The sequence below is a fragment of the Squalius cephalus genome, assembly GCF_949319135.1.
Source record: "Squalius cephalus genome assembly, chromosome: 14".
In the NCBI taxonomy this organism is placed as follows: domain Eukaryota; kingdom Metazoa; phylum Chordata; class Actinopteri; order Cypriniformes; family Leuciscidae; genus Squalius; species Squalius cephalus.
Window position 1 is genome coordinate 17,896,333 of NC_137135.1, and position 22,388 is coordinate 17,918,720.

Sequence of the window (22,388 nt, forward strand, 5' to 3'; positions counted from 1 at the left end):
ACACTGCAGTCTGCATTCAGGATTCTCTGTGGGGAATATGGCAAACCAACACTTCACAATGCCTTCTGTCTTATAGTGCAGTAATACTAGGCTGGGAATGTGCATTCACAAATAATATCAATTCAAAATGCTAAAATTTACTGTCTACTTCACTTTCCCGAGCCACGCAATCTGTAATTTTTAGATCCTCTTGCAAATTTGCAAGCCGGAGTTCAGCATAAAAATGTTATATGATTTGAAAATGCGTATGTAAATGCTTATGTTTCCCCTCTCCAGAATATGAATATGTACACTGTAAAAAAAAAATGCTGTTAAATTTACAGAGAAAAACTGGCAGCTGTTGTTGCCAGAAATTCACAGTAAAAAAATATTGTTACAATGTTTCCAGTTTACTTATAACCGTGTATTTCATTAAGTCATATAATGGTAAAATACCTACTTTAACTACCAAAATCTGTATTTTAACCTTAAAATGTACCAATAACACCACAATAATACAGGTGGCACAATAGAAAGCCAAATGATAAATCATTGTTCATAAGCTAATGTTGACCAGTTCCATGGTCTAATGTAAAATATGGATAATTCCCACTTCTCGCCGACTTAAAGTGATTAATTATGGTAAAAAGTAAACATCTAAGTTAATGCTAGATGATATAGATCTTAAAATTTTCATAATTAAATATCCAGTATCAGCCAATACTGATAAACGTAAAACCGATAATTGATGTGGTGCCGATGTTTTGTGCCTGCACTGTACATCAATGGAAGTGATTGGAACACTTTATAAAGATCATTTGAGCTGCTAACTATTTTGCTGTTAAGTTTAGCACATTTTGGTGTTATCTCTCCACATTGTGGCACAGGTACAGTACATGTCCTTGCCCTATCGACAAACAGTTGGCATGCAGCTTCTTTGAATTCATTTAAGCCAAATTCCAGTCATGACTTTTACATACAATATATTGAACTTCACTGAAATGACCAAAACTCCCCTTATAATCAACAAATCTTATATTTACATTGTGTTTGAACTGTTAGTTATGATGAAATCATTCATTAGTGTGCAGAAATCGAGTTACAATGACGAGAGGATCGCTGCATTCATGCGTTCAACATGTCTGTGATTGGCTACAATTCTCATCACTGCATCATGCCACGACCTAAATATAATGCTATAGATCTAAATATAATGCTATAATCAACACTTTTCACGGTTAGTTAACATTGAGAGCTCTATATGGCGAGCAGGACGAGGCCGAGGGCCGTGAGAGAGCGGCACGAGGCCGGTGGTGTGATTACTGATGAGCAACACCTGCGCGACGCACCGGTCTCGTATCTCTCACGGAGGAGCGAAAGCATAAAGGAGGAGCGACTACAATGGGTGCGTTTCCATTACAGATTTGCGCAAAACTTTTGCGATTTTTTTTTTTCTTCTAAATGTCGACAAAAAACTGACGGCGTTTCCATTAACCGATGTTATGCGACTAAAACTTCATTTTTTCCTCTCGCGATAAGTAAAGTCATTCCAAAAACCATGGCAACGGACGTTGGTAGGTTTATGTACTATATCCCAGCCACTGCACTGGCCATTATTATTAATCGAAGGAGATGTATGTGTGTTTTCCAAGCATTAACGGTAAGGAACCGCCTGCTCGCCACACTGTAATAGTAAAAACATGCTAAAAATTTTCGAGAGAGGTAAACATGTAATACTTAGCTATTATGCAAAATGCAAATATGTTAGCCAATCACAGCAGTGGGCGTTTACACTGAAGTCTCACAGCAGACATGCCTCTTCAAACAGAGCGTTCAAATCAGAGGCTAAAATCAGGGTAGGAAAAATGCCTTTTAATTCAAAATGATGACCATTTTTTATGTAAAAATCATACAATGTTAGATTGCACCCTAGGATACGTTATAAAACAATGCCGCTCATGAGCCCTTTAATGAGATTAAGGCTATGAAGAATAATATTCCCATTCTGACTCATACTTCTCAACAGAAACCTGAAAAACACGAGCTGAAATATGCACAGTAAGAGGCTGCAGGAATGAGATGTACCTTTCCTCTCTCTATGATGTGTGCCGTGAGAAACCTGACGCTTGCCTGGGTTGAGACAGATGAAAGTGGGTATGAGAGTTCCAGCCTTCAAAGGGCTCGATGTGGAACTCTCAGGGCTCTTTGAAAAGCTGTCCCTAAAAGGGTGAAAGAAGTCCTGGCTTCTCCAAAGCAAGTTTGCAGAAGTGGAACACAATGTTAAATTTCATTAAAGCGCTTGGGCTGAAAAGCTTGTTTGGCCCGGGGTGTAATCTCTCCGGTCCTACTTTTAATGGTTTGTCATGTTGATGACTTTCTGACCCATTGGACATTGGGCCAAACTATCACTTTGTCAGTGCCACAGTGCTAGTGCTGAGTTTGGAAATCTGGATGCAATAAATTCACATTTGTACCAACACAGTATGTCAAAAGAGTGACTCCAACCATCATTAAACTTTTATACTTTGCCCCCAAAATGTCAAAATGATGGATTGCTGCAGCCCATCCTAAGGGCTCAATTGCAATCAGCCTGCCATTCTGATGCTGGAGCTTCTGAAATGAATTAAAATCTCAGAATTGACACACTGATCCATATTATTTGCTGTCTAATAGTCTCATTATCGACCCATGTTGTTAAACCTCACATATTTTCAGCTGTCAGCAGCCAAAACAAGTGTTCATTTTGAGCATGTCAGAGTTGTTGGTCAAGAGTTGTATTTTTTTAAAGAATGTTCTGCAGATATACTGGATGGATATTGATATATCAAAAACAGCATTTGTTTGGGGGTTTGTTGTGTAGCTGTGTTTAATCATAACATCTCACATTTTGGTCTGTTTTCTTCAATCAGCCAAAGCAATACTTGTATCTGTTCTTCTGCTTTTCATCCTACACAGAATGTCTGAAGCTTGGCTGTTATTTTCTCTTTTAATTAGCTGAATGATAATACCACGAGGCAGTGAAAATTCCTTGTATTTATGTCTTTGAGAATGTGAGAGCATGCTCTTTTTTTCGAATGCACAATAAATAGTGAGACATCATTGCTTCACCGAATTGAAATGAGACTTGAGTTTTTGCAGCACAAATGCGGGCTTTCTGTGTCTAATGGCACTCCTCCAGACTATCAATATCATCTCTGTTCCAATGCACATGGCCAAGATATCTCATAATTCACAGCTTGCAAACAGAGGATGCCTCACAGACACAGAGTAACATGAATTTCTGTGATGTTCATTTTTGTATATGTGTTTACAATGACCATGTTTATCTGTCTGGGTCTTCCGGACCTAGAAGAGAGATAAGGAAGCACAACAACTCACTAACCAAGTGTCATTTTTTGTGCATTTACTTGCACAGTTAATAGAGTGGTTTTAGTTTAGTTTGTTGTTGTTGGACTTTGAGTTTGCGTATATTATATAATTTCATTAGGACCACAAAATATATTTTTAATCTGTCAATCTGTTTAATCTTTAATCTGTTTTTATTTATTTATTTTATTATTATTGTCATTCAATGAAATTCAGTGGGGTTAAGGATAGAAACAGTTAAATCATTCTTCAAAAATGTGCATTTTTATGTTTGCCTCCTCTTCTTTTGGCCAATAATCATTGTAGTTTAAGAACTTTGTTTTGCTTAGCCCAGAAAAACAAATAAAAATAAATAAAATAAAAACATTGCCAGCCATGAAAAAATGGATTTTAAGTCCAAACAAAAACGTCAACAGTCTAACAAACTGGATAAGCAGTTAAAGGGATAATTCACACAAAAAAAATCTTTCTTCGGCTTGACACAAAAGAAGATATTTTGAAGAATTAAAATCGGTAACCATTTGCATTTGACCATGTTTGGTCGGTAACCAAACAGTTGGTGGGCCTCATTGACTTCCATTAGCCTGGCAAGCCAGACCTACATCAAGATGTTTGGTCTGGCAACTCACCATAGACACGCTCAATCCGAGGGGCGGGATAAACGGCTGTCTTTCAAATTCCCTCTGCACGCAATAGGACAGCACTTCAACCAACCAGAGCGTTTTCCCAACAGCGGAGCTAGTTGATAGATTCAACTTTTGCCATATCTGGCCGGCAAAACTACGAACACATCTTCCTTTTTTAAAGAATGACTTAAGTGCCGTTCTGTGCTCTTTTCTCAAAGAAAAACTTAACTCCAAGTCCTCCAGAGTCGCGGACAAAGCCGATTCGAAAGATGTTCGCCATAAGCTCCGCCATTCTTTGTTTTCAAGTGGCAGGTAACCGTCGCAACTCTGTCGTCATTATGTTAAGCCCGCCCCGCCTACTCTATACACAACGTGATTGGCCTGACCCAATTTAGGTTTTTGCAGCTCGAAAGTCAATGGAGAGTTGCTAGACTGCCCTGGCTGCAAAATACATGTTGCTGCCGCTAGGGTGCGTCTAGATTTCTAGGCTAGACTTCCATGGTATTTTTGTCCATACTATGGAAGTCAATGAAGCCCATCAACTGTTTGGTTACCCATATTCTTAAAAATATCTTCTTTTTTTCAGCAGAAGAAATCAATTCACGCTGGTTTGGAACAACTTGAGGGTGAGTAAATGATGACAGAATTTTCATTTTTGGGTGAACTACCCCTTTAAATGGACCATGAATTGAGAAATCAAATTTTCCTTGAGCTTTTGACATATAAGAGGTAATCATACTATAAGAATATCCTGTAAGTTTCAGAACTGAAAACGTCCTTGTTAGTCCAAAAACAGCTTTTTATTTATCGGCTAGAATTCTCATCACTGCAACCTTTCATGCCACGATCTAAATATAATGCCATATATCTAAATATAATCAACACATTTCACGATTAGTTAACCTTGAGAGCTGTAATAGTAAAACATGCTAAACGTGTTCGAGAGAGTTAAATATGTAATACTTAGCTATTTCATATGCAAAGACGTAAGCCAATCACAGAAGTCTCACAGGAGACGCCCCTTCAAACAGAGCGTTCAAATCAGAGGGCTAAAATCAGGGTAGGAAATATTTCTAAATTATTACCATTTTTAAAGTAAAACTCATACTAAGTAACATTATAGGTGCACCCCAGGAGACATAAAATACTAAAATAATGCAATTCCTGACCCCTTTAAGACTTCCTTGTTTTTCAGCAATTTAGTTATATGACTACAGGGCGATTGATTTAATTCATATTCATGAGCCAGGCTGATAAGGTTTATAATGTGTCCCTCCACACTTTTCAGATCATTCATACACCCTTGGTGGTTAGAGAATGATTTAACAAGTTAAGATTTGTGCTGGTTTCTGTTTACATTAGAAACAGGCGTCTGAAATAAGTCTTGGTTCTTCCTTGTGAAAGCTCAAGAAAGATTTTCTTTGTGTACTCTGACTTTTACTTAATCATCTCTTGACTCATCCCCAGAGAACATGCCCAGTGGCCACTGTTGCTTTACCCAGTCAGGAGGTAAAGGAGGGCATTGCTCATTAGTCTGAACATCATTGGCTGTAATTAAATTTAGCCCCAGAACAATGCTCATTCTTCCATGCTGTATTATTTCATCATTTGACTAATCATTAAATAAGCTTAATACAGTATCTGCCGTCTGCAGTTTCACATGAGAGGAGACGGTTGTTCTGGCTAGGAATGAGTGGTTTCAGTTTGGGTTCCTGTAAACTGTCTAGAGGCTGCTAATGTGGCACCAATTTTCTTTCCAAAATGTTTGCATTTTTGCATTTTGAAGGAATAGTTCACCCAAAAATGATTCATTATTTCCTCACCCTCATGCTGTTCTTTTTTAAATGGAAAGCAAAAATGATTGAATATTGAATTAAATGTATAAATGAATTGTAATCAGTATGCCAAGGCACCATATTTTTATTTTATTATTTTATTTGGATTTATTTTAATGTTGTATAGAACAGATCTGAAGATTCTTCCATTTCTTTATTTTAAGAATGAATTGAAATAAAACCAATGACATGGTACTATATTTTATTTTTATGTCATTGTATAAAGAAAAAACAATGACATGATACTGTAATTTTTAAATGTATTATTATTATTAAATATTTTAATACCCGTGTATTGAAAAGATCTGATGATTCTTCAATTTCTTCTTTTATGTTCCTTGGAAAAAGTACATGCTTGCTTGGAATATCATGAGGGTGAGTAAATAGTGAATCATTTTTATTTTCAGGTAAATGATCCCTTTAATTCAGAAGTGTAAAGATGCTTTAGGTGAGGCTGAATCACACATGTAAAAGAGAAGCACTTGTATTTCACATAAGTGAGGAACCCAAACACCAGTCAAGCAGAAGAGTTTGAGCCAGCCTTGTGAAAATCAGATAAGTCTGACTAATGCTGCGGTTAAATGGTGTGCAGTGTCTGTTAATGCTATTGCCTTAAAGTGCAGCCTCATGAGTAATGATGTCACTGTACCAGCAGTGGCTGCTTTTATGATTGACTCGAGTGTTTGGAGGACTTGTTCTTTCCATTGCTTCTGCTTTCACAGCACATGGCCAGCACACTTCCTCTGCCTGTTTATTCTGCTGTTTTATTCCAAGTACATGTGCTGCTTTCATGCTCCACTCACTCCGTTTTAGTTTCTTGTTTTCCCCTGGAGAAACAAATGCCTCCAGTTGTCTGTTGCGTTTTTAGAATTTCGATCTCCAGTCTCATCAGTTAAGGAACGGGCGGTCCGAGTGTGACCCATTGCCACTGGCCTCCGTAATCATATGAATGACATAAACTGTTATGATATATACAAATCTGTTGGAGTTTCCAATGTACTGAATTCATGTATGTCCAAAAGATCAGTAATATAAAAAGCTAAAGGAGTCCCGGGTGCAGTCACACATTGCAGCTTATTCTGGCCATGAACCGCACACTTAAACAGGGAGAGAACTGACATATACAGTGAACAGCCAGTTTTTATATGATGTTTGTTTTAGATAGATTGGTGTAAAAAAAAAAAAATCATTTAAATAATGAAGCAAACTATGCATCAAATAGTCAGCGAACCCACCAGCTTGTGGGCGTTCTTTGACCTGCTGAACATGAGACTATGCTGGGTGTGATTTTAACGCATAGAATTATGTGTATAATTGACTTTTTTTTTCCCCCATTAACGTATAAATGATAACATACCTGTTTTGTAAACAAAAATGAATGATGAGCTTTTAAATATGCCATATGGCCTCCCAGAGGTTAGCATAAATAAGCGAAGGGTGCGTCTCAATCAGCTCCCTATCTTCTAAGGCCGTGAATCAGTATATTGTATGAATTCGGGCACTGGCAAGGACAGTAAGGACCCTGGCTCACTACACATTGGGACATTGATGACTCCATTTCTGTTGACATGACAACATCCTCATTGTACAACATCACTACTGGTATTTATGAAAAACAGAAGAGCTGAAATCTTTCTGTTGTTGTTTTTTAATGTTATTTAAAGTACATTATTATAAATACTTTGCTTGTTACACCATACGTGCAAAATTTCAGCCATTAATAAAGTATAAATGTTAGCTATGTTATGTTCATTACATTTCTAGTGTTATGTGTTCATGCTGAAATATAATTAAAAAATGGTTTGTATTTTATAAAACATCTATCGCGTGTCAATATGTGTAGTGAGTTGGCTCACTTGATTTGTTTCATGCTTCAGAACTTCTATTAAGGGAACAGTGAGCATTGATGCTCCCTGGTTTTCATGGTGTAATGTGGGACTTTTTAGGGAGCGAACGTCTCAGTGCACTGGTAGGATTTTGTGATTGAGATTAAAATGGCCGAAACCCTGATCAGTGCCCTGACTACTAAAATAGGGAGCTGATTGAGACACACCTGATGTCTTTATAAAGGCCTCTATCCAGCATTGTTTCAATGGCAATGATCACACTTTTATACTTTTGAAGCAATTGCTCAGTAATGATTGAGGTGATTTCATTAGAAGAAAGGTGAATTCAGAAACCTCACTTATTCCTTTTGTGATTTACTGCCCTTAAGATGTACATAAATGTTTGTTTCTACAAACAAAGAAAAAACTTGACCCCTGCCCGTTCTTTTTGCTCGTTCTTTCCCTCTTTACGTGTTTGTCTTTGACCTTCTGGACCAGTTCATACTTTGGGACACATTTAGGATTGTTTACTACCCCTTTGGCATGAACTATATTGCTGTAGAAACAAGAAAACAATGATTGCATTGACATACATAACTCTTCCTTCCCTTCATCCTTCCTTCCTTCATGAAAAATGTATTATTAATATTATCAATTATTACATTTTGAAATATACTCAAATAAAAACAGTAATTTTAAATTGTAATATTTCGTAGAGCTGCACAATCAGTCTTTAAAAGATCGAGACCTCGATTCAAACATCCACGCAATCGTATTCCTATATGACAGCGATTCTGCTTGCTGTCTATTAAACCCTTGACAAGTGCGATCAGTGATTCAAATCTGCATTTGTGCTGTCGCTCAGCCAGAGAGAGCAGTTGTCATGTATAGGTATCAAACAGCTTCAAAAACTTTCAATCACACAGTATCATTATTTCTGTGTTACAATAATTCAAATGATCACAGAAGTACTGGGATAAAAGCCTATAGTTCGGATATATACTGTAAACACTGATGTCTACGGTGGCGATCAAAATACACACTGGCAGTTTAGTTCGAAACAGGTCATGGTTCGCATGAAAAATTGTTAATGTGAAAGCTGTCTCCTTAAAAGAGTTCATTTGCAAGCAGCAGAAAGCCACGTTTATGTGACACATACAGTTGATGCAAGTGCCATTGCATCACTCATGAGAGCACCAAATTAATAAAATAAAAAGAAACACCATATATTGACCCGCCTTCTGTCTTCTATCATGTTGCGTTCACGTTTGTGAAGTTTCGATAGAATTAAGTGTGTAAAAACAGACCGAACGCAAGGGTACCGGGAACACTCAGATTCAGACCACAGCCATCTTGCCAAGTGTGAAAACCCTCTAAATCACCTTTTGAAAGTAATATTGTATTACATTGTTACACCAGTAGATCGCAAAAAGTGACTGTTAAAAAATGTATTTGTCATGGATTCATTCATTCAAGAGATTCGTTTAAAGGTACACTATATGTAACTTTCTTCTTCAGAATTTACAAAATTATAGAATGAGCAAGTACATCATAAATCCATCTTTTCTTTTGTCTTATAACTACGGTACACCTATAATAATCGTTTATATTCTGGCAAGCGCAGTGTCCCAGTGTGACTCGTCTTATACATAAACAAAGAGAAGTAGCTCCGGCTACAATGTTCTTCCGCAAGACACATGCAGTTTTTTTTATTAACCGCTAGAGTGCCAAAAGTTTTTTTATATAGAAATATATGGGATATATATATATATATTTTTTAAACAGACTGCAACAATCGTCGTGCAGCTCTATTACATTATATAATTGCTTTTACTGTATTTTGATCAAATAAATGCAGGCTTGGTGATCATAAGAAACTGCTTTAAAACACTTTAAAAAGAAAAAACAGTAACACTTTACATTAAGGTTTCATTTGTTAAAATTAGATAACTACATTAGTTTACATGAACTAGAATGAACAATACTTTTAAAGCATTTAGCCTATTAATCTTAGTTAATGCTAATTTCTACATTTAATACATTTTTAAAATCAAAAGTTGTATCTGTTAACCGTATATGCACTGTGAACTAACACAAACAAACAATGAACATTTGTATTTTTATTCAATGACATTGTCAACGGTTAATAAATGTTGTAACTATACATTGCTCATAATTAGTTCATGTCAACTAATATGCATCAACTCTGTTACTTCCTTGTAACTAATGTTAACAAACAAGGCGTTATTTTAAAATTTTACCAAAAAATCATACTGACGCCATTCTTTTGGAAGGGTAGTGTGTATACATGATACTTGTTTGTGCTGTACAATTCGATTTGTTTTAACCTTATCCCCTGTTTATCTCTGATCTTGTAGGAGGAGTACGTAATGAGATTAGTCTGAACCTCGTTTACCAGTTTTGATTCATATCAGGCCCTGCTGTCTTGACTGAATTACAAACGCAAGTAAGTTTAAACACCCCACTTACTATTAAGCAATAATTCCAGAATTAGCATGTAACCCACCCAGGTTCACCCAGACTGATGTATGCCTGCGAGGGCGGCTGATTTGTGTGTCGAGGTCATCAGTAGGCCAAGGGGCTGCCTGCCGAATTACTTTGAAGCCGCTCTGGTTTGCTCTGTTAATGATCTGTCATTTTAAATGGTCCACGCGTGAGAATTCATCTCACATGCCTCACCAGCAGCAATTCCCTCACTGGCTATTTCCATTCACAGCATGGTGAGACCGCATTATGCCTCCTAATGACTTGTGTGAGGTCTGGCGGTTTACAATGAAAGCAGAGGTGCCTGAGATTAGTTCTGTATTGATTTTGCCTTAAGAAGATAAGATACACTAACATGTTTAAAGAGAGTTTAATCCTAAATAACCAAGGCTCGACTATTCATTTTTAATGGTAATAGTTTCTAAAAGCAGGTGCTTTGTTTATAATTGATTAGAGATTCATAAACGTATTCAGACTAAACAAAACACTTCTAAATCACATTATAAGCAGACTGGCCTCGCTAACATTTCCCATGTCTGATGTGAATGCTGATTATGCAATCATACATTCATGATCATTTCAGCTGTTGTGGACCTTCTGTCTGAAGTAAATGTTTTTTTTTGTTTCTCCACGGATATCATATGTGTGAGTGGATTGCTCTTTGTTATATCAAACTTTTTGATAGTTGCATATAAAGCCAGCTGGTGATGTTTCCAGTTCAGGGATTAGAAACGGTTCAAGGAACAAAAACAACTGGAATATTTTGAATAACAAAATAGAAGATTTTACAAAAATACATTGTTATTTAAATTAGGTTAAAACTGGTAACCAGTATTTTGTTTCCCGAAACCTTCTTAATGCTACGTCGTTTTTAAGTTACACCTTTAGCTGTACCTTATCGATAATATGTGTTTCCCGAAACGTTCTTAGTTAAGTATACCTTCTGTAAGTCATACGTTCGGAAGGTTGGTCTGGACCACTCTTAGCTTTACCTTATCACTGTTGCAAGTTGTTTTAATACACCCAGACAGTGTTCAATTAGGCTAATTCAAGTGTTTTCATGCAAAGAATAAAATTGTCATTACACTGATTGTTGTTAGATTTTTAATTATATTATTAAATATATTATATTATTAATTTAATTAAAGAGCGCTTTTAAAGGCCAGTGAAATCATAGGCTACTGTCAGTTAAGTCCTATTCGGATGCTAATTGTTTCTCATGGGCTCATATTTAAAAAATTTACAGGGGTAAGTCGGAGATTTTAGTGCCGCCTGAATCCATAATATCAGTGTTTTTTCTCACCCAACCCACGTAAAAATCCCTGGCCAAATTAGAACCTACTGTTTTTTGACAAACAGGTCGTGTGGTAATTTAATTGCCGTCTGAATCCACATCTCTGAGTTTACAAGAAGAGATTCAAAATTCTCTGTTTAAATCCTTTTTGATCACTCCCGAGCACCGTACGTAAGATGTACACTTTTATTACTGAAACGCTGGAAAGTATTTACAAGAACAATATTTCATCGCAGCTCCATCTCAGTGAACAAAAATTGGAAAGAGAAATGGTTATCATGGCAGCAGTATATGATACAGTTTTAAAATATGTAGGCTAGGCTATTATAGGCTATTATAGTTTGGATTCTTTTTTATAATATCCCATGAGTCCTAATAAATGCAATTTCAACTATTTCTAAAGTGCTTCTTTTATAAAGAACACCGCTTTCTCACATAACGCAGAGAAGCAGCCCCTGCATGAGAGAATAATTGATTCTCGAGCCATCGATATCAACCAATACAGGACCATCGCCACAGACAGCACCTGGTAACGTCGCACGTAAGAAGGTATATCTTAAGCAGCTTCCTAAGGTATGGTTCGGGGAACATGCCTATGGTATACCTTTAGTTAAGTTATACCTTAAGAGTCTTCGTAGCATGCTAAGAGACAACATTATCGGGAAACGCAGCCCAGATAACTTTTCATGAAAACAAAGACCAAAGAAATTTTCTCAGTAAACTTTCAGAATTACACTTCCTGTCATAGCACAATGTGTACTCTGGAAAAACCTTTAATTGTGGTGTTAAAACAACAGGGTTTTTTTTAAAGAAATGAATGCTCTTTATTTAACAAAACCACATGATAATGTTATACAGTACTAATAAACAGCCAATATCCTAGTAAGTAACCAGTAATAACAGGTAAGTAACAGGCCAAGTAATATGCATCTAGTTAATAGTGAGAATTGGACTCTAAACTAAAGTGTTACATAATACTGTTGTTAATTACAGTGGCAATGTATGAAGAACTCATTTTGTATATAGCATAACAATGCAGAGACTATAAAATATAAACTATGAATTAACTGTTAACTAATAGTTTGCAAATGATTTGTAAGTACTTTATTACTGTATACTTATTATAAAACCTTACCCATTCATCTACACACAAACTGACCACCAACCGCATATTTCAGTCACCATTTTATTTTGTACATCAACTGTCACAGAATAGTGAAAAGATGCATCTATGCTGCATTAAAAAATGTATCAGATAAAGGTATCTCAGTAGAAAGGATGTGACCTTTGGATTCAGATTTGCCTTGGTACTGTTCATATCATGGCTGCTGAGGCAGCATTTTTCATCTTTTGGATGCAGCCAACATGACTGCAACACAAAGGCTGTCATGAGGCACACACTGCCAACTTGTTTTTACAGGCTCTGAGATTACCTGGATTTGTGTGTGAGAGGAATGTAACACATGGTTAAGTGCGGTGGACCATTCATTACTTATTTTACAACTTGAATCAGATTTTACTTCCTATTGCTTTCCACAGGGCTGCACAGGCCATGAAATCAAGCAAGCTTTTCCATCCCCATTAAACAAATCGTTGCCTTCTGCAATCATCTGCTCTCTAAAAGCCAGCGCTGAGATAGCCCTTAGCACAACTTGTTGCGCAATTTAAAGTCGCTAGTGATCCTATTCTTTCTGACAGCTAACGACAGACACTTAGTTCGAGACCACATGTGGAGCTGGTCGCTCAAGCAGAGCGTTTCACTGGGCTCTAAAAGATATAGTCTTTTACTGGCCCTGCGTTTTGTCTTTGACTGTAATTTCTTTTTCGTAAATGCATTAATGCTGTACGTCTAAATTAAACGGAAGCCTAGCAAGTCTTCAGATCAATTCACCCCCTCAGCAATCATGAAGGCACTAGTGACAGACACAAGCTGTATATACCTAATTATTTTATTTTAAAATCAATAGTAGTGTTCCTGCTGCTTTATTGGCTGGATTATTTGTTTTACTGCTATTCTGTAAATTACTTTTAAAGGCAATAGTGCTATTACCCACTTTTAATTAAGGCCCTCTTGTCATCTGTATTGCGGATTCAGGAAATGCTATGCCTCCAATCTCATTGTACTGAGAACTTGATATGAGTTTATACAGGGCTGTACAGAGCAATAAGGAGGGCCACATGGTCTCCTGTAATATATTGAACATTGCTCTTGCGAATTCAGCTCTTGAATACATAACCCAAAGGTACATAGTATTGGAAGTATTATTAAGAATTGAATTAAGAATTATTGTATGAGTGTTAATTTCTTAAAAAAAAATCTTACATATGAGCAATATCACACGGGTAGCAGTACGATATGGCTGTATATCAGAACAGCTGTAATTTGGCCGTAGGCACGAGGCTGCAGGGAATCACAGCGTGTTGATATACAGCCAAATCACATGGCTATGAGTGTGATATTGCGTTTATACAACAGTACGACGGCACAAGTGAGTAAATGAATAATAAACAACAACAGAATGTCATTAAAAACCCTCTTTTGTGCAGAACTACTTCCTTCCGCCACAGATTCAAATCTTAAGTTGACAGTTTAACAGTTGAGCTAACGAAACGTTATTTTAGAACTAGTAACGAAGGAATGTTGAGTCGCTTCATTGAAGCTTATGTGTAAGGGATAATGTACATTCAGCCGGTTGTTATCTCAGAATCAATCCCGACAGGGTGATCAGGACCCTGACGTGAAGCAGAGGGGTCTTGCGTCAGCCTGAAGGGGTTTATTCTGAGATAACAACCGGATGTACTTTATCCCACTTATTACACGGCTACTTGCCACATAAGTAAATAATTAGACACGAAATATTGATTTGAGTTGAAATATTTTATTAGGTCTTTAGACGCAAAGCTTCCGCAGATAGAGCAGATGGTAGTGCGGCAAGTTCAAACTAGACGGACAGTTAAGGAATATATATATATATATATATGAGTTATGTTTCTAGCATGTTATATGTTTGGCATCAGTTCTTCTAACCCTAATTGATAGAGTGTGTAGCTTTTCATTTCTTAAACAACCATAGGAAGACGCCATATTCCAGGACGTCATGTATTCCAGGACGCCATATTCCAGGATGACAATGTCAAGATTCATCAGGCTCAAACTGTGAAAGAATGGTTGGGAAGGGGGCATGAAGAATCATTTTCACACATGAATTAGCACATCTGAATCCAGACCTTAAATTCATTGAAAGTAGTAGATATGGATATAGTAGATATAGGCCTATATGTGATATAGATATATGATATAAGTAGATACATGGAAGCAGTATGCAGATAATTTTTTTGTTGTTGTTTTTTTTGAGTATTACCATATAACACTCCAGATATGAGTTGAGAGCCCAGTGGTAGGACAGCATGGCCTTTATCTCAGTGGGATCCACAACAGGGGGTCTACTCAAACTTTAACATCTTACACATTGTGACATTTGTGGCTCTATTGCTATTTGCTAATTTATTTTAAGAGAAAGATAGGAAATTAACTTTAGATAGCCATTCAGCTATAAACACCAAATAAACTCCTATGTTCCTGTGATGCATTATAGCCACATTCTGCATTCTGTAATCTTTTGGATCACCTGAATCTGACTCAATCGAATTTAAACATTGTCATGTAATGAATAGTTGCATGGTTGCTTCTGATTTATTGATCATTTGGTTTGTTTCCTAAGAATGTTGAATAAATGAAGACAGTGCAAATGTTAAAGTAATAGGGTGTGAGTCACAAGTATGTGAATGAGGTTATGCAGGCTGAAGAATCCCTCTAGGGACGGGGGGAGGGTATAACTGACATTTGTGGCAGTTTAATTCGGTTAGTCAGTGTGAAAGCATCTGAGTATGATAGTGATGGGGTCTGCGTATTAGAGCTCCACATTTCTGTCAGAAACAATATGTCTTTGTTCAACTGAAAGTAGCAACAAAAACAACAGTGATAATATAGCCCGCCTGCTGTAGTTCTGCAGCCTGGCCAAGACAACAGCTCAGCCATTGTTTAATAACCAAGATACACAACAACATATTGAATATAAAAATATGCTGTGCTTCATTTATGCTTAACTATTTCTATATGCTTAAGTATTTTCTTTTCTATCTTTTTTTTTGTAAGGATGTTGTCATTTTCTAGAGTATTTTACATTCACAGTGTGTTATTCCATTAGTTAAAGGTTTTTGTTTTTGAAAAGAATTGCATACACATCTAAATGAAGTGCTTGCTTAGAAGAAAAATCAAAGTGGGTCTAGCCATCTCTCTACGGTAGTGTGGGAGTTACAGTGAAATAAAGTCTGACGAAGCTGCGGTGCAGAAAAAATAACCATTTTATACAAGACAAGCACTTAACATTGTGTCAAGTACAGTACACACTATACTTGTAAATACAAAACTATGCAGAAATGATTTGTCCTTAATTTATTGAAAATACTTAAAATAACATATAGAGTACTAGATGTGTGCCATATTGTGCATGCTGATTTTATTTAACTCAATAATTTACTACATATAAAAAATAATATTAGCATAATTCTTTTTGCATTTTTTTTTTTTTTTTTATTTAAGCAAATGCATTACAGAAAATGTCATGCTTCTGCTAGAAGATATAGTCCTTGACATAACAGTGTTGCAGTGGAACAGAAATTATAGTCCACAATGGTAAACAGGCAGGTCAAGAGTTTTAGCAAAACTGGAGTTTTGTATTATTTACAAATCAGAGGCCTTTACCACAACTATCTGTTCTATAAAATACAGTAATACCTATGTTAAGCCTGGTCTATAATCATATGCATAAAGCAGGACTATAGCATGTTCACTCATGTGATCGGAGACATCAGGTACATTTCTTTTTTTGCTGAGTTTAATTTCTATGCATTTTAATTTTACACACTGGACCTGTGTGACCTTTCTATGGAAGCTTGTTCCCACCACAGAATAAAAAATGTATTTTAATAAATAATTGCAACTTTTTATCTCACAATTGCGAGTTAACATATAAAGACATGAAGTAAGAATTGCATGATATAAAGTCACAATTGTGTGTTATAAAGTCAGAATTGCGAGATATAAACTCAAAATTGCATGTTATAAAGTCAGAATTGCAAGATAAACTCACAATTGCGAGTTATAAAGTCCAATTAAGGGAAAAAAAAAAACGTTTTTTCCTCAGAATTGCGAGTTTATATCTCACAATTCTGACTTTATAACAATTTTGACTTTATATCATGCAATTCTGACTTTATAACTCGCAAATTGCGACTTTATATCATGTAACTCTGAGATAAAAAAGTCAGAATTACGAGATGTAAACTCACAATTGTGTGTCAGAATTGTAAGATTAAAAGTCGCAATTACATTTTTTCTTTTTTATTCTGTGGCGGAAACAAGCTTCCAGAGCTTTCAAATGGCTCCAGTGGTGTGTAACTTGTGCAATGAACAGACACAGAAAACTGGCCAACGGAAATAGGGGGTGATCATGGCAGCACCCACTGGTTGTTCAAGAAACCAACTTCTGTATAGCTACACAGTGCTAATCAGGACATGGTCAAACTGTTCTAAAACAGGAACAGACATGCTTTAAGAACAGTGGGAAAGTTCTGTTAGTGGTTTTGTGCACGTTGTGGTTCAGCCCAAACTCAGATGAAAGTCAGTGGAGGTTTTATAAACCAACCAGAACTGTACAGCCCATCTGTCTTTAGCTCCACAGCTTCCTGTGAACTTCAACCACTTGCTATTTCTGCTGCAATCAAACGTTTTTCTTTCTTTTTTTTTCACACTTTTTTATTGTTTCTTTTGTTGTTATTGTTGTTGTATTTTCTCAGAGGCTTGATTGGCTCATTGTCACCTAACCCTGCCTCCAATTTAAATATTTTGGAGCATCCATCCGTTGAATGTGTTTGAAAGTTTCATTAACATATCTAGCTTGAAAGCCGATCTGATCCATCTCCTGTGTTTCCGACGCATGAGGGCGTGTGGAGGCAGCTTGTCGCCCACCTTAGATAGTCAACAGACGGAGTAAAAAAGGGGCGGTGATGCGTTTCCCCTGGATCTTCATGCTGATGTGTTGATGATGATCTGTTATGTAAGCAGCCTTCATGTCATTGTGCTTCCTGTCAGCTAGAGTTTTACCCTCATTCTTTCACCCAGGCTTCTCAAACCGTTGATCAGCAGCTTGTAATATTTCATCCTCTGAAATAAAATTTTAAAAAAGAGAAAAGAATGGCAGGAATGTCTCAGAAGCATTCAAGGCATGCAGGCGGCACTAGACTCTTTGACTAGAATGAATGAATTCATCGTGAAATGAAAAGGACAGTTTCTGAGAGCGCTCATCTCAAATATTACCACACTCCAGCAAAATACAAATTGATTTATTCTCCACATTATAATAATTTTCCCCCATCTGGACTTGAAAGCTTCTCGAGGAAGCTCTTGCAGAAATTGTCTTTGTTACGTCAGATGACCGCAGACACTGCTTTTTATGTTGCTGTAATGTCTTCGGACGTATCATCTCCCCTCAGAGTGGAATAAACTTTACAAGTCTGACAGGTTTTCCTCTTGCAATGGGTGTGTCATGTGGCAGCAGGCATTCGGAAAACACTGTGTTTTTCTTCATCTACATGACCACAAGAATTTTATATCAGGCCTCACTAGGCCTCTCTGTTGACTAAACCACAGTCAGTTTGCATATTGGCTGTTTTAGGAAAACACTCATATTAGGTGGCAAGAACAAACTGTACTACCTCATGTTGTGTTTTCATGTTTTATGGGGACTTTCCATAGACATAATGATTTTTATTCTGTACAAACTGTACATTCTGTCCCCTAACACTAACCCTACCCCTAAACCTACCCATCACAGAAAACTTTTATTGCATTTTTACGTTTCAAAAAACATCACTTAGATTTATAAGCTGTTCCCTTTCGAGAGCTGTAACTCTACATTGCGTAGCAACGCTACGGGAACTCCTCTCTTCTCCACTTTTGTTGAAATCTTATGGGCTAACGCCAGTTTGGAACAGCTGGCCAATTTTTGCGAAGTATGCAAATACTGACAGGCTCGCGGGCAGTATAAAATGCACAGATGCGACAATTGCATCAGAATCTTTTTCTTCACGCTGTCATCGTGGAAGCTGCACCAGGAGGACTAGTGATATTTTTCTCTAAGCATCCGATGGCTTCAACTTGCCAGATTTGTGCGGGCCCCATCGACCCGCCCGACGAACATGAGTTCTGCGTCGCCTGCCTGGGCCTCGCCCACACCGAGGCGGTCTTCACGGACTCCCACTGCGGCGAGCTGCCGGTGCGCGCCCTAAGAACCAGGAGGGAAATGGTTCGTGCTATAACGGACGAGGCCCACTGCCATCAGCAAAGATGTCGACGGGGCCTGGAGCCGCCGTCATCCATCGTCATTGCGCTCACCTGTCCTCTTCGCGGACTCGAGCTTTCGCCGCGCACCTGTGCCCGTCCTCTTCTTCTCTGAGCACGGATCTTAGCCTGCCGCCCAAGCCTTGCAGATTCACAGCCCACCAGGCTGACAAGGCCTACGCATCTGCGGGCGAAGCAGCATCTGCTCTTCACTCCATGGCCATACTGCAGGTGTTCCAGGCCAAACTTCTACCGTCCCTGGATGGCGGCGTCGCGGACGATGACATCATCAAGGATCTGCACGCGGTGACAGACCTCGCGCTTATGGCGACCAAGCATTCCGCCCAGGCCATCGGCCACTCCATGGGACACTCCATTGTCCTTAACAGGCACCTGTGGTTAACCCTAGCTGACCTGACGGACGCGGACCGCAAGACGCTCCTTAACGCTCCAGTCACTCCCTCCAGCCTCTTTGGTGATGGCGTGGAGTCAGTCACGGAGCGTTTCTCCGAGATGCAGGAGCGCGCGAAAATGATGAGCCAGAGGAGAAGCCCGCGCAGCGAGAAAGGAGGAGAGAGTTCGCTGGAGGCCCCGCCCTCAAGCACCGTGTTCTGCATTGTGTCCCCTGTGTTCCTGCAGGTCACAAATGCAATGTTTGTGTAAATGCTGTGTCTGTTTGTGTGAGTTTCAAAATAAAAACATGTATCCCTTCACAAAAAGAGCTTTTCCTCCTCTTAAACCCAATACTGTGTCACTCGCCCTGCCCCAGAGCAGCGCTGAGTCGCAGCCCATAACTATAATGGCCTCTCGAGAGCGCGAGAGTGCCAATATTACGAGCCATTTCCCCGCCAGTGCTTCTAGCCTCGCTGGGGCGGGGCTCCAATCAAAACACGTCGTCAATGGCAACGCCCCCTTTCTGAGACAGGAAGTTCTCAGTCTGCTCGAGAAAGGAGTGATAGAGTGTGTCCCTCTGAGCGAGCAGGAGAGCGGATTTTACAGCCGCTATTTTGTTGTGCCAAAGAAGGATGGAGGACTGTCCGATTCTGGACCTGAGACCCATCCACTGAGCACTTCACAAGCACGCGTTCAGGATGACAACACTGAAGCAGATCCTGGCACAGATCCGTCCTGGGGACTGGTTTGCTTCAGTGGATTTAAAGGACGCGTACTTCCATATTCAAATAGCGACGTGCCACAGGCGCTTCCTGAGATTTGCTTTCGAAGGCACAGCATACCAGCATTCAGTGCTTCCGTTCGGGTTGGCCTTACCCCCCCCGCACTTTTTCCAAGTGTGTGGACGCACACTTGCGGAGGTGCACGCGCCTTCTACAAGGTGCCTTTACACTCTAAAATGAGAGTTAAAAGAGTTTTTGCAAAATGGTGTCAAGACATCGACATCGGTGATCTGTTCCGTGTCTGATGTTTTGCGCTTCCTACAGCACAGACTGGATAGCGGGAGTTTGCCATCCACGCTGAAGGTGTATGTGGCTGCTATTGCTTCGTTTCGTTCCCCGGTTGACGGGCAATCGATCGGTAAGCACACTCTGGTGACCAGATTTCTCAGGGGAGCGAAGAGATTGTGTCCTTTATGGCCGCCATCTGTGCCACCGTGGGATCTAGCACTAGTTTTGAGGGCTCTCTCTCTACTGCCGTTTGAGCCCCTAGCTTCGATTGCGGTTAAGGAGCTCTCCCTTAAAATGGCTTTACTCCTTGCTCTCACCTCTGCGAAACGCATTGGAGACTTACACGCGTTCTCGGTGAACGATGATTGTATCCGTTTCGGACCCGGTGACTGCAGCGTCACTCTCTGGCCGAGACGGGCTACGTGCCGAAGTCACTCTCTACTCTGTTCAAAGCACAGGTTGTTTCCCTGCCCGCTTTATCTGCTGAGTCGTCATCCTCGCGTGACGCTGACGCTCAGAGCGCTGTTTGCCCTGTCAGGGCTTTGCGGATGTATGTGAATCGCTTGGCCGCCTTTGTCAGTCTGACCAGCTTTTTGTGTGCTTTGGTGGATGTACTAAGGGACGTGCTGTTTCAAAACAGAGACTTTCTCAATGGATTGTGGACGCTATCGCATTGGCTTACGAATGCCAGGGGAAAGATTGTCCACTTAACATCAGAGCTCATTCGACGAGGGCGGTTGCCCCTTCGTGGGCCTGTTCTAGAGGGATGTCTATCCAGGATTTATGTCTTGCTGCTGGCTGGTCTACTCAGAACACCTTCGCCAGATTTTACAAGCTGGATGTACCGTCTGTGGCATCGCAACTGCTTTCAGTGAGTACGAGTAAGTTTCTTACTCATGTATTGTGAACTATTGTAAACTACTATGCAGTGGTTACCGCTATGCTGTTAACTCTGTGTAAATGGCTACTAGTATTAATACAGCTGTCACCACTACCGCCGTTGACACTGTGTTTAACCCTCATGCTTGAGTGCTTATTGTGTTGTGTTTGCCCTGGATCAGTGCAGCCTTCACTTTCATTGCATTTGGATATGCAAATTTGGATGGGGTCGGAGCTGATGTCTCATTGGTCTAGTCTCGCCTATCAGATGCGAGCACTCATAGCGGCGCGGCTATTGGCTGTCTCTTCTGTGGCTGGTGTAGCTTGACCCTGTTTCTCAGGGGTTATCTTCACTACTCTCACGGCAGGATTTAATACAGTTCCCGCAGCATTGCTATGCAATGTAGAGTTACCACTCTCGAAAGGGAACGTCTCCCATTATTATCGTAACCTCGGTTCCCTGAGAGGCGGGAAAGAGACATTGCGTTAGCCACCGTGTTCGCTGTTTGATCAACTGTGCAAGCGTTCAGTCGTGATTCTGACGCAATTGTTGCGTCCGATTTCAACAAAAGTGGAGAAGAGAGTAGTTCCAGCAGCGTTGCTACGCAATGTCTCGTTCCCGCCTTGCAGGGAACCGAGGTTACGATAGTAATCGGAGACGTTTTCCTCATGGGGACCAAAAAATGTACCCAATTTTTTTGTCACCCATAATTTAGGGTTTACCAGGCAGGTCACACACACACACACACACACACACACACACAAGGGGCCCTAGCATACACCTGGCGCAAACAGCGTCAGGTGCGACGCAAGTGTTTTATGCTAGTGTCAGCCAGACGCAGTTATCCTTTTCATGTACTGAGCCACGTTGTTTAAATAGCAAATGCATTTGCGCCCATTTGTGTGCCCATTGTGCACAGGTGCATTGTTGGCACGTTGCTATTTTGAGGCAAATGAAATAGACTGCGCCATTGACCAAGTGAAATCTAAAGACAATGGCGGAATATTTTTTTTTGTTATTTAAAGAGCACGTTAGTAATGTGCGCCTATAGCCGGGTCCACAACGCACATACACTTTGTCCTGTAGATAGTCTGCTTGCATGCTTTTACCTCGTGTACGAGCAGATCCGTTTCCTCGCTAGAGAAGCATTCAGTTTTTCCACTTGCAAATTCCGCCATGTAAATAGCAAATCCACCATGGCGCGAGCACAACTGGCTTTTAAAGGGAATGGAAGATGAGACTCTGATTGTTTTTTTTTTTGCACGTTACACC

The 22,388-nt window shown here is 39.3% G+C and overlaps 1 protein-coding gene across 3 annotated transcripts in view; it reads left to right on the forward strand.

Annotated features, from left to right (window-relative positions):
- Positions 1–10,010: 10,010 nt before the first annotated feature.
- The window catches only part of mid2 (midline 2), a 102,718-nt gene continuing 90,340 nt past the window's right edge, over positions 10,011–22,388 (forward strand). For all 3 annotated transcript variants that reach the window (XR_013823497.1, XR_013823498.1, XR_013823499.1), the window contains exon 1: positions 10,011–10,099. The gene's annotated coding sequence lies outside the window, so the exon portion shown is untranslated. The remainder of the gene's footprint in view (positions 10,100–22,388) is intronic.